We start from the raw sequence: 12,811 nt of genomic DNA, 5'->3' as shown, positions 1-12,811 counted from the left end.
TAGCTATTTTAGTTCATCAAGTTAAACTTAATGTAAATGAGAAATGTTGCCATGGCAAGTTATTATGTATTTTATTTTATTTCAGTTAACAGTTAATTATTTCGTGTAATATTTTATTTCAAGTTATAAATGTTTTTAGCGTTTCACTTAAATTACTATCATTGAGATAGTTATTGTTTTTATCATTATAAAAATATTGTATAAATATTAAATATATAAATATTTAACTTTTTATATTTATACTTTACATTTTCATTTCAGCTAAAGTTTTATTAAAGTTGTCATGTTTTGTAATTGCGATTAATTTGTTTTTTAAAATGTCTATGGTTTTTATATATTTTTTTATTTCAGTATTAGTTTTAGTACATTAGGTTAAACTAAGTGAAAATGAGAAATGTTGCTTGTCAACTAGCTGTAAAAAATAAGTTTGTTTTATATATTCTATTTTTATTTCAGTTGACGTTTATTTATTTAAGTAATATATTTTTTATGATTTTAGTTTAGTTAACTATAATAACCCATGGTTTACTTGCATAACAATAAATTTACTGGCTCCTTTGTACTATTTATCATTTTTTTCAAACAATATATGCATATAAAACGTGTGTTTATGTGTGTTTTACAGGAGGACTTCAGTGTGTCTCTATGTATGTCAGGTCAAATTTTACTGAGCACATTTTCAGTGCACTTCGTTGCCATATGTCAAAGGTCAAAGGTCAGCAGAGGTGACCTCTCATGTGCTATTGCTCTGATCACCATAATCAGATCTATAAAGGCACTTGAGTGACCAGAAACATTTACTGAGATGCAAAACAATAATGCATGTTTGCACATGATTTAGCATCTGCAGCAGGTTTTATGGTTGCATGAATATCTACAGAAGATTTTATTGGTCAATATAGGAGTCTTAGCCATATTTAATGCAGTGAGGGAATCCGTTTGTCTGTCTGGTTTTTCTCTTCCATAAACAGACATTAGAGCATTAAAAAAGATCGACTCAATAAAAATCTAAAGAGACCCTTCACTAAATCAATGGCTGAACCGGTTCACTTTCATCCTCCTTCAGAAAGGTTCAGGGGTTCAGAGAAGGTCAAAGGTCAACTGTTTGTGTTAAATTCTCCAGCAAAGATGTTACGTAACGCGTCGCCGTTTATGATGTGTCACGCGGCAGAAACGTTTCATTGGCGTTCAAAGGAAGAAGCTCAGAGGTCAAGAGAGTTCAGGTGCTGTTTAGCGCCTTTTAAATAACAGGTGCTTATCAATAACTCTCACGTGCTTCATGTCTAGTGCTTAAAAAGCATGAGAGTCTAACAGCAAAATCAGCCTGATTCCACCTGATATACAGAGAACTCAAAGCAACTGACTGGAAAACTGGCCACTTACTAATAGAGAGTCTCTTCTGCTCACCAAGGCTGCATTTATTTAATCAAAAATGCATTAAAAATAGTGAAATATTATTACAATTTCAAATAGCTGTCTTCTATGTGAATATCTGTTAAACTGTAATTTATTCCTGTGATGCGCAGCTGTATTTTCAGCATCATTACTCCAGTCTTCAGTGTCACATGATCTTCAGAAATCATTCTAATATGCTGCTTTGCTGCTCAAGAAACATTTCTGATTATTATCAAAACAGTATTTTTGTGCAAACCATGAAACACTACCATTCAAATAGAAAGAATACAATAAATAATTTTATTCAGCAAGGACACATTTTTGTCAAAAGTGACAGTAAAGACATTTATAATGTTACAAAAGATTGATCATGTGACACTGAAGACTGGAGTAATGATGCTGAAAATACAGCTGCGCATCACAGAAATTCAAGTTTCAAGTTTTCAAGTTTCAAGTTTATTTGTACAGCGCTTTTCACGATACAAATCATTGCAAAGCAACTTTACAGCAAATTAAGTTTCTACAATATTTAGTGGTAGCTTATCAGTGGTGACTGTCAGTTAATGTACATATGGCAGAAATGTACGGAAAAATCAATTTAAGACGTAATCAAACAGACGATGAACACTATTAACAGCAATTATTATATGATGCAATCAAACTTATAGCAAAATGTGGTAGTTCTGTATGTTGTTTCAGGGTTGGCATCATCTGAGGTCCTCTGAGGGGTTGGCATCATCTCTTCTCAGGTGTTCTGGATCCAAATAAATTACATTTTAACAGATATTCCCATAGAAAACAGCTATTTGCAATTGTAATAATATTTTACTGTTTTTACTGTATATTTCATCAAGTTAATGCAGCCTTGGTGAGCAGAAGAGAAAAAATGTTAATCAAAAAAAAAAGAAAAGTTAAGAATGTTGGAGCAGGTCTGTTTTAATAGGGTAAAAATATTACAAATATCATGGTGAAAAAAGTGAATGGGATTGTAACTTTCATAACCTGATGTTTCTCATGACAGATCTTTGATGTAAAACTCAGCAGCTTTATTGGCGATGCTTTACTGTTGTTCAGTTTAATCAGACTGTGAATCCTCCCCTGATAGCTTTACATTTTAATTTGATCTGCAGGAGATTCTTTATTTCTCACTGGAATCTCTGCAAGTGTCTCTCTTTTCTTTGCCCTTGTTCTCTTGCAGCGACCCCAGGACTCTAACACACGGCTGTCCTGGTCGTGCTGCTGCTTTTAAATTAATATATTGATATTGACAAGCCATCTGCTGCAGGGCATAAATTATTGGGAGGAAGAAGGCTTTGATCACATGTCTGTTAGCATCCATGATGACATATACACCCCCTCTGGGATGAACGCCGCTGGTGCCATTTTGAAACGTGTTCAACAGCAGAAGCTTTAACAATCTACATTCCTGCATTTGGCATATGGTTTATGCAAAGTGACTTGCATGCATGCATTTGATTAGATCATGCATTGCATAGGAATCTAACATTTGTTTTCACAAGTAACACTGTGATGGTAAATTTCACACTGGAAAAATGTATCATTATTTTTTTTTTAATTCTTAATAAAGATTAATGGAGTAAGTTTTACAAGAAAATACTATTTCAGGCTTTATATCATAATTTCATGTTTAATTCGTTGTAATTATTTATGAACATTTCTAGCTTTTCAGTGATGGAAAACCTTTCCAGCTGACATTTCACTTAAAAATCAAAAGATACTATACTATAGGACTTTACTGTACTGTACTACACTACACTATACTATACTATATTATAGGACTATACTGTACTTTACTACACTATACTATAGGACTATACTATACTACAGGACTATACTGTACTGTACTACACTATACTATAATATACTATACTATAGGACTATACTATAATATACTATACTATAGGACTTTACTGTACTACACTATACTATCCTATACTATACTATACTATACTATACTATAGGACTATACTGTACTGTACTACACTATACTATAGGATTATACTATAATATACTATACTATAGGACTATGCTATACTACAGGACTATACTGTACTGTACTACACTATACTATAGGACTATACTATAATATACTATACTATAGGACTATACTATACTACAGGACTATACTGTACTGTACTACACTATACTATAGGACTATACTATAATATACTATACTATAGGACTATACTATACTACAGGACTATTCTATATATATATATATATAGAATAGTTTTTACATCTAAAAATGTGTGTTTATATATATTCATAGTGTCACTATTTTTAAATGTCAAGCCTTAAGAAATTTCATCCTAGCAGTAGTGTATTTGTTTGCTGAGTTCCCTGTGATTTACATGCCCAGCAGATTGGTCAATATTCTAATCATCTTGATGAAGGTTGTGCTGGTTAAAAGGACACCCAATCAGTGTGAGTGCTGTCCAGCCCTCCGGCCACTGCTGACCCCGCGACCCCCTAAGTGACCCTCGGGTCAAAGGTCAGCTCCTAAGGTCAACCATCTCCGGCCACTGCACTGGACAGAATCGTCTCCATGGATACGCAGGCAACCTGAGAGATTGTGGGAGTCATGGAAACGACTCCTGGAGGTCCGGCTGGTGTTTCCCGAGAAGAGCTTCAACTCCCTCTGCTGGATCTGAACAAACAGTCCCTGCAGCTCAGAAAGAACAAAAGCTGCTGGTGGATTTTCCTTGTGCTGCAATAAAATGTTCACTATAACCTCAATCTGGTGTCAGTCTGCATGTAAAATCAGTCTAGACGTATAGAGCAAGCTGGAAGCATTTCAAACATTTGTATTTTTTAAAGCAGAATTTAGGAAATGTTCCATATAGTGTATAATGGTGTGTTTCCACATTGGCCTATTCATCTTTTCTAATGCCATTTCCTTTAATTTGAGACTAGAAATCTTGGATTTGTCTTTCATCTCCAATGAAATGAAATGAAAAACAATTCAAGCGAATGAATGTCTTTGTCCTTGCCACTAGAGTTTTCTGCTTATATGTGCTGAGATCTGCAGTGTTTACATTCATCATTCTTGGTGAGTTATGGCCCTCTAGTGATGTAGCAGTATACAACACTTCATGCTCTAATCTTCTGCTCATACACACTGGTATATAAAATTTTAACTTTTATATTATATTATATTATATTATGTAATGTTATGTTATGTTATGTTATATATTATATTATATTATATTATATTATATTATGTAATGTAATGTTATGTTATGTTATGTTATGTTATATATTATATTATATATTATATTATATTATATTACATATTATATTATATTATATTATATTAAGTAAAATTATGATTGTTTAATGATTTTGAAAGACGTCTCTTCTGCTCACCAAAGCTTCATTTATTTCATTAAAAAATACAGTAAAATTATGAAATATTATTGCAATTTAAAACAGCTGTTTTCTATGTGAATATCTGTTAAACTGTAATTTATTTCTGTGATGCGCAGCTGTATTTTCAGCATCATTACTCCAGTCTTCAGTGTCACATGATCTTCAGAAATCATTCTAATATGCTGATTTGCTGCTCAAGAAACATTTCTCATTATTTTTATTATTATTATTGAAATTATTATTATTAAAGTAGTATCATTATTATTGAAAACAGTTGTGCTGCCGAATATTTTTGTGGAAACCGTTTATTTGAACCTGAGCTCAGGTAACAATCACCTGGTCATGTGACTCTTTGATCGCTGTTGAGAGGTTTATCAAAGGCTTGTTATTGTATTCAGGCGTTTTTGTGGATTTTACGCTAAACATGTTAAACATATTTGATAATTCTGCGTGCTTGTGTCCACGGATGTTTTTGAAGCCACAGTAAGTAGATTAATTTTTGTCCTTATATTAAAGATTTTTTTATTTGCCGCCATTTAGGTCACCGTGTTAATGAACTATCGCATTCATGTTACGCTTTGAACTGTTTTTCCTATACTTTATAGGCTAAAGAAGATAGTAAATTAAAAATGAGGGGAAAAGTCTAACTATAATGAAGCTCGTTGTGACTTGGAATTATTGGGTTTGAGCCAAACATTTAGTTTGTCAACAGTCTTAGAACATTTCAGTGACTTCTGTCCTGTTTTGTGTTTTCTTGCTTAATATCTGCAATTAAATTTTATATAATACATTTGTATGGAAGGAAATGTGCTTCTGTATAGTATTGCATGTTTCAGACAAAGGTAAACTCCGATTTCGTTCCGATTGTGACAACTTACCCCGTGTAGTGTTTTTTTTTTTTATTTATTTTAAGGTTAGTTATTGTGATGTTAATCAGTAACCCACCTGTCCTACAGGTAGTGATGGAGCTTTTAATGGTTTCCATAACAAATCATTGGTCACGAAAAAGTCATGATAATAATAATTGAAGAATATGTCTGGTGGTGGTGAGCTGCTTCTCTGCATGTGTTTTTTTAATAGCTATGTATTACAGAAAGTTTTCTCACAATTGAAAAGTTGCTTTCTAATAAGACAATACTGATCATCATCAGGTTCATGTTTTGGCCTGGTCAGAGTCCAGATTTGAATCCTTTAGAGAATCCTTTGGTGTTGCATTAAATTCTAACTAACTACCTACTCATCAGCTGTTTGAAGATATCAACACTGAGTGGAATAACATTAGCCATGACTCAGTTTGAAGTTCATGTTGTCTGGAGGTTGTATTTATTTGGCCACATACGTGTTGAGTGTGTTTACAGTAATTTCTTTCTTTCTTTTTTCTTTCTCAAAATGCAACCCCTGGAGGACATGTCCTTTAAAATTGATTGCACTCTTGAAGGACTGAATATGATTTAACACTAAAAAACGTGAGTCTGTGTTTTGATATGAATTAGAGAAACTGTAGCCTGACTTTGAAGAGAAACATATGTTGTGGATAACTCGGTTTGAAACCGTTCTTTTGTCTAGACTGATCAAAGTTGATGAAAGGAGACAATCAGTTTTTGGCTTATAAATTATTTATCATTCAGGTGGATATGATCTTCATCTTCATATAAATAACACTTAATGAAGATTTAGTTTGAAGTTCTACAGAAGACTATAGTGTCATTATTTAGCGCGAGTCAGTTGTCGAATGTCAATGTCGAATTTATGAATGGATAACAAAACACATTTCCATTTACTGTACATTTTAATGTAATGTGACAGTCTCACATGAATTTATTCTTTAGAAAAGGTTCTGTACTGAATTCCCTGCTCATCATGTTAGATATTATACAAGGAAGTTCTTTTCTTATTACCTCTGCTAGGAGTTTTACATCAACATCATCACGACTCACTCCTTCAAGGTCCTTTTCAGAGAATATCAGCACATCTGATAAATTCTGCATGAAAATCTTCAACCACAGATCAGCATCGCCGCTGTTTTCATCGACCTCTTCAGATGCTCTCTGCACTGCTTCTATGATCTGATTATCTTTCTGTCTTAAATCATCTTTCATCTTGGGCAGAACACTGATGTTGAAGTTCTCATTTATGTACCGACTGACTTCATTTCTGATGAATCTCTTGAAGTGTTCTTTGGGATTATGAATGTAGGTTATGTACGCCTGAAAATCCTCCTTTTCTGCCAGTGTCTTCAGGATGTGTTTCTCCAGATTAGATCTGTTTCCATTCAGTGATTCACAGTTTGATCTCATTTCATCGGCCAAATCCCAGGCAGTTTTTTTGTAGACACTCTGCTGAATGGGTTCTTTAAGTTTGTTACAGATGATCTCTCCTATAATGGTAGCTGATGTTGCTCCCTGACAGTATTTCTGGAAAATTCTGTAGTACTCTTCTCTTTTTCTTGCAAAATAGAGAACCGGATCATTGCCTTTCCTGAAATTGTTGCTTTGTTTCCTGAATGTCATTTCCACTTCATTGAATATGGCAAGTATCAAATCACTGATGAAGTGTTTCTTGAATGTATATTTCTCTTTATATTTTTCCTCACGTTCTGTTATTTTTGCTGTGATGAAACTACTGAGATCTTGAATGTAACATTTATTGTAGCCCAACTTCTTTGTTATATGACATGATCATTTTATTTACTTGCTGAACAATGTCTGTCATTAGTTTGTTGATTTGGGCATCAAACTCTTTAGAAGCAAAAAATCTTAATATTTTTTTAGATTTATAACGATGTATATACTCTGAATAGCTTGACATCTTCAAAATATTGCACTTTTTGCTGTCTATCTTGAGGTCTGAAAAACTTTCTCTAAGGACCTCCTTTATATCTTTTAAAATTTCGATGTCTTCAACTTGAGGTGTGTCTCTGATAATCTCATCCATCCATGTGCTCCAAAAGTGAGCAAATTCATTTTGCAAGATCTCATCATCTTTCACTTTGTCTTTATAAGTTAAGGCAAGGTTTTTGGCCTTCTCAAGGAGAGCATTTTCATTTTGTGTCCTCTGAGCATCAATCTTTTTCTTCAGTACTCTCTGCTGAAGCACCTCATTCAGTTTCCTCTGTGTTTCCCTAATAATGTTTTGCTGTATGTGTAAGACTTTTGCTTCAAAAAAGTTTTTCCACTGAATCAGTATACTGGCATTGGGGTCCCTCTCAAAGAATTCTGATATAGAATTTTTCACTTCTGTACTTTTTACATTTAGTTCTCTTTGAAGATCTGTTTCCTCAACCACATTGATTGCTTCATTTTCTATTTTGTTCTGTATATTGTTTTCAATTTCCAGCATGGCCGTACGAAGGCTCCAGGTCCACTTACTGTATTCTGTTTCCAATCTCCTGTATGTGGCAATCTCCGGGGCATTTTTGAAGCTGAACTCAAAGCGTTCCTTCAGCAAAGCCTCCCAGAGATTTGTAATGTGACTTTTTATGTCTGTCAGCATCATGCCATTTGAGTTTGAGACATGTGAAAGTATAGTTTTCTTAAGGTCTTGAATGCTTTCACAGTATGAAGGGTTTGGTGGTGCCATGGGTGGATTGCCTTCCCAGAGCTGAGCAAAATACATCACATCTTTCTGTACATCAAATGCAATGACGTCGCTAAATCGTTCTGCATCACAGACTTCCTCTTTAGCAGCAAGTCTTGCCATCTTATCCAGTGTCTCCTGCAGTCGTCTCCTTCCCTCCATGTTTTTCTCTCTAGCTGTGACGTCCGAAACGTTCTGATGCACAAACACACAGCTGGGATTCAGTTTGACCTCCTTCATCCTCAGGAAGGCTTGAACCACAATCTGGAGAATGTCCTGCATCTCAGATGGGTTTTCTCCAAAGATGTTAATCAGTGTCATACTTCCAAGCCCAATAACAAATGTAGCCAGTTCATTGTCATGATGTATTCTTGATTTTCCGGTCAGTTCTGGAGCACGAAGACCTTCAGTATCAACAACCAGAATATAGTCAAAGTTCATCTGTGTTTTCATCTCATCTGAGACTCTCAGCAGCTGCATGAAAGCTCCTCTGGTCGTCCTACCAGCACCGACGGCAAACTGGAGTCCAAACATGGCATTGAGCATGGTGGATTTCCCAGAGCTCTGAAGCCCTAAGACTGACAGCACAAAGACTCTCTGGTCTCATCTAGTTCATCTAGAACAGCAGAGATCCAGACCAGAGGAACATGAGCAGCATCTCCATCCATCAGCTCCAGTGGAAATCCAGAGATCAACATATCTGCTGCAAGCCCCAGGAGAGAAGATAAGTGAATCTGCAAGCCTTTTTTGTTTTTCTTCACAGATAAACATGATTCAAAGATCTGACCGATCTCCCTCATGATGTGCTCCAAGCCAAAGGTTGCATCTTGAAGTTTCTTAGATAATTCCATAAGTTGTCTTTGTTTATGCAACACTTCTGCAGAATTATCACTGTTGTTACTTAGTTTTGAGACTTCTGTCCATGTTTTATCATACTCATTGTGTAGAGCAGAAAGGTCAGCTGAGGTATATTCATCCATGAGGATCCTGAGCCATTTAAGAAAAAAAATTGGCTCATTTGCAACACGCGAGTTCATATGTTTTATGAATACATTTACAAACATACTGATGTCATATTTATGCTGCTGTTCACAGATTTTCATAATCTCAACTTTTTTTTCACTAATTTCCATTTCTGGGTCATCCCTTTGAGGTCGAGTTAGCTCTTTATTCATCTTACCCCACTGATGCCACAGTTTGCCCTGATGAGGCAGAAATGATTCTTTGACTTTTGTCAGATCGTTTCCCTCTAGTAGCCTCATCATTTGTTGTGCTGCCTCCTTTCCTTTCTTGCAGTCATGATCATATTCCTCATCTACTCTGATGTCTGAGTGTTTGGACACGTCTTCAAGCCTGAAAGTGGAAGATGATTCTGAGAGACAATTTGCAATATCTTCTCTGATGTCTTCAGATACATCTGTGTCACCTCTGTCTTTCAAACCAATTTTATATTTTCCATTCCTCTGCTCAGTGAGAGCTAAATCTTTCTCAGGAAGAAGGCAAATCAGTGACTTTGGGTCCTTGTAGAGGCTTTGGATTTTTCTCATTCTTTTGTCATTCCTGCTGAGCTGTGGTAAAATGACAACATTGACTGAGGCCATTTTAGTCATTATATCCAGCTGTTTCTCATGGTCTCCTGCATCACCGTGTAGATTACAGAAGGCAACACGGTTGGTGAATTTATCATCATGTGTCCCAGAGGGACAGAACCAGGCGATCTCCACCACTCCGTCCATCAGGACTCTGGTTCTGCTGCTGCCTGGGCAGTTCCTGTGGAAGAACGTGTGGTGTCTCTCATTGATCAGATTGTTGATCAGCTGAGACTTGGATGAGGAAACCGAGCCAAACCTGAAGAAGAACACCATTGGAGATTCTGCCTTCCAGACCAGCTGGTTTTGACTGATGGTTTCATTGTTGTTGTTTTTTATCTTCCAGCTCTGGTTAATTTCTCTAAATGTCCAGACTGGAAACTCAATCTGTTGTGTGAATGGATCAGGAACAAGCAGAGGCAGAGCATACTGACACTGGGACAGTCTGGTTATGATCAGCTGCTTCAGGAAACCATCAGCACAATGAAACACAGCCATCTGAACATCCATCGGGTGAATTGGGTCTGTGTTGCTCTTACTTTCATCAGAAGGTCTTTCAAAAATTTCACTGAACACATCAACAGTGTCTGCAGATGATTGGCTTTTTGTTGTTTTTCACTGAGATTATTTGTAGTTTCTGTAACAGTTCTACTTCTTGCTTTATAGTTCATCATCAGTAGTTTCTGTAAGAACATGTGAACCAGTTCTTTCTCAGTGCAGGACCCATGGGACTGTAATGAATGTGCAGTTATCTGAAGAACATCTGAAGCTCTCAGTTTGTAGTTGCACATTGCTTCAAGTTGAAGTCTGTGAAAAAGTTTCTCCACTTCATTTTTCAGTTCTTTTTCTTTTGTTCCAAGGTCTTTGGCTGTTTTGGCCTATAAAATAAGCATCACTGCTAATTAAAAAGTCTTTTTTCATTCACGAGATATTTTCTGCAACAGATTTGTAGACAATATATAGCTCCACCAAGTTAAGACATGATCTACAACTTCAACTTTTTTTTATAAAACAACTTTAATTAAGAGGTATAGCTGTGCAACAATTTAGCCTACATTTATTTCTGTGGGCAGTGAATTTGCAGTCAACTTACAGTGGTGGCCAAAATTATTAGAACACCAGACAGATCTGAAAATATTGACCTTTTTTTGCCTCCAAAACATGATTTAATTTCATAATGTTCATGAAACATTCAGATGGTTGCTCTGAGCACAACAAATATCAGATGAAGTGAGTCGTACTGTTTTTATCCACTTTTAACTTTAATATTTCGTATGTCCACCTTTTGCAGCAATTATACAGCAACAGATCTCTCTGGCATGGTGTCAGTCAATATATTTGCTGAGAACTTCAACACTAATGTTATCCCATGCCTTCTGCAACTCAAGCCAAAGGCTTTCCTTTGAATGTACAATAGATCTGTCCAGTTTATTTTCGCCCCAAATTTTCTTGATGGGGTTGAGGTCTGAACTTTGAGGGGCCAGTCTATCATTTTCAATGTTCCAGCAGATTCCTTCCATCGTAGGTAGTTCCAGCAATAGTTCGTTTTATAGGTATTGTAATGGCCAATTCAACAAAAACAACTGAAACCTCTTAAATATGCCAAGTGTTCTAACAATTTTGACCACCACTGTAGTTTCTCTCAAAGCAGATTTATATAATGAGAATCAAACATTTTTGTATAATTCAAAGAAATGTTTGAATGACTACAGAGTCATTCAGTGTCAACTAAACCAGAGGTCTGTGGCTCATTTTTGATTAATGTAATGTTTTTTCTGAAGAAAGATAAACATGTATAGTGATGAAAGCCAAAATATTAAATGCCATGGATGAATATTTACTGAGTAATCCACTATTTTGTAGAAGGGGTTGAAATAGCAATTTTCCCCTGAGATTCAGAGCCAATTTACAGGAGGTCAAAAAGATGGCAGCATCATGTTATTTTTGCACAGAGATTGGTAGGTCTGTTAGTAAAATCAGTTGGCTTTAGCAATCGTTATTGCATTGTGTGCCAACGTGTGACCATTCAAAATGGGGGGGAAAAAACTTTTCAAGTTTTTTTTTTTTTTTCCTTCTTCAAAGTTTGTTTATGATTATTGGTATCGGTCATTTTCAAAACCGATTCGCCGATAAAATAACTTAATTTTGAAACGCGCTATTTGGCTCTGATGCAGCCTGTCAGAACTCACCACTCTGTGGCCTAAAGCAATCTCCTCCCACCGCCCATCTGATTTGTTGGGAGTCACGAGTCCAACCAATCAATGCGGAAATCCCTCTCACTCCAAAAGCACTTGCTAACTGCAGCTGCTTCAGTGATCATGCATCAGTTGTCTCTCAAAGGTCAGGCAGCAGCAGACGTTGCTTAAGTTGCAATAAATCACAATCCACTAACGTTACACTGAAGTTGCAAAACACCTCAATATTATCTATGATTTCCGCGATGCAGAAAACGCGGACGGAATCCTGTCATATAAATGGAATTTACTTTATGACGCGGAATGTCACGGAATTTGTCCAAGTTTGGATGAATTAATGAAAAGTAGGTCAGGACAACATAACGCCGCTCGCATCATTCACAGTCGGGTTATTAGCAGAGAACACCGAGCAGGTCTTAAATTTCAGGCGCAGGATTGCTATTAATAATAATTATACTCATTCCCGCAGGTTCCGCTTTTATAACGCGATGGCAGATGACGGAACTTATCATTTGCACATGCTTTTGAGTCATGAGAACTCTCATTTTCTGTGCGCCCACAGATCGCGACGAGTGACAGATTTTAATCATTGTTAAAGGAGTTTGCAAATGTGATATTGATTTAATACAACAGTTCAATAAACAAGTACTGCCTGATTTTGCTCTA

The 12,811-nt window shown here is 35.9% G+C and overlaps 1 pseudogene; it reads right to left on the bottom strand.

Moving 5' to 3' along the window:
* Window positions 1-6,593: 6,593 nt before the first annotated feature.
* LOC107696732 (interferon-induced very large GTPase 1-like) lies at window positions 6,594-10,774 on the bottom strand (annotated as a pseudogene).
* Window positions 10,775-12,811: the final 2,037 nt, after the last annotated feature.

This window comes from Sinocyclocheilus anshuiensis, unplaced genomic scaffold (genome assembly GCF_001515605.1).
Source record: "Sinocyclocheilus anshuiensis isolate Anshui unplaced genomic scaffold, SAMN03320099.WGS_v1.1 scaffold217, whole genome shotgun sequence".
Classification (NCBI taxonomy): domain Eukaryota; kingdom Metazoa; phylum Chordata; class Actinopteri; order Cypriniformes; family Cyprinidae; genus Sinocyclocheilus; species Sinocyclocheilus anshuiensis.
The sequence above is the reverse complement of the archived record's forward strand: the minus strand, read 5'-3'. Positions and strand labels throughout refer to the sequence as shown.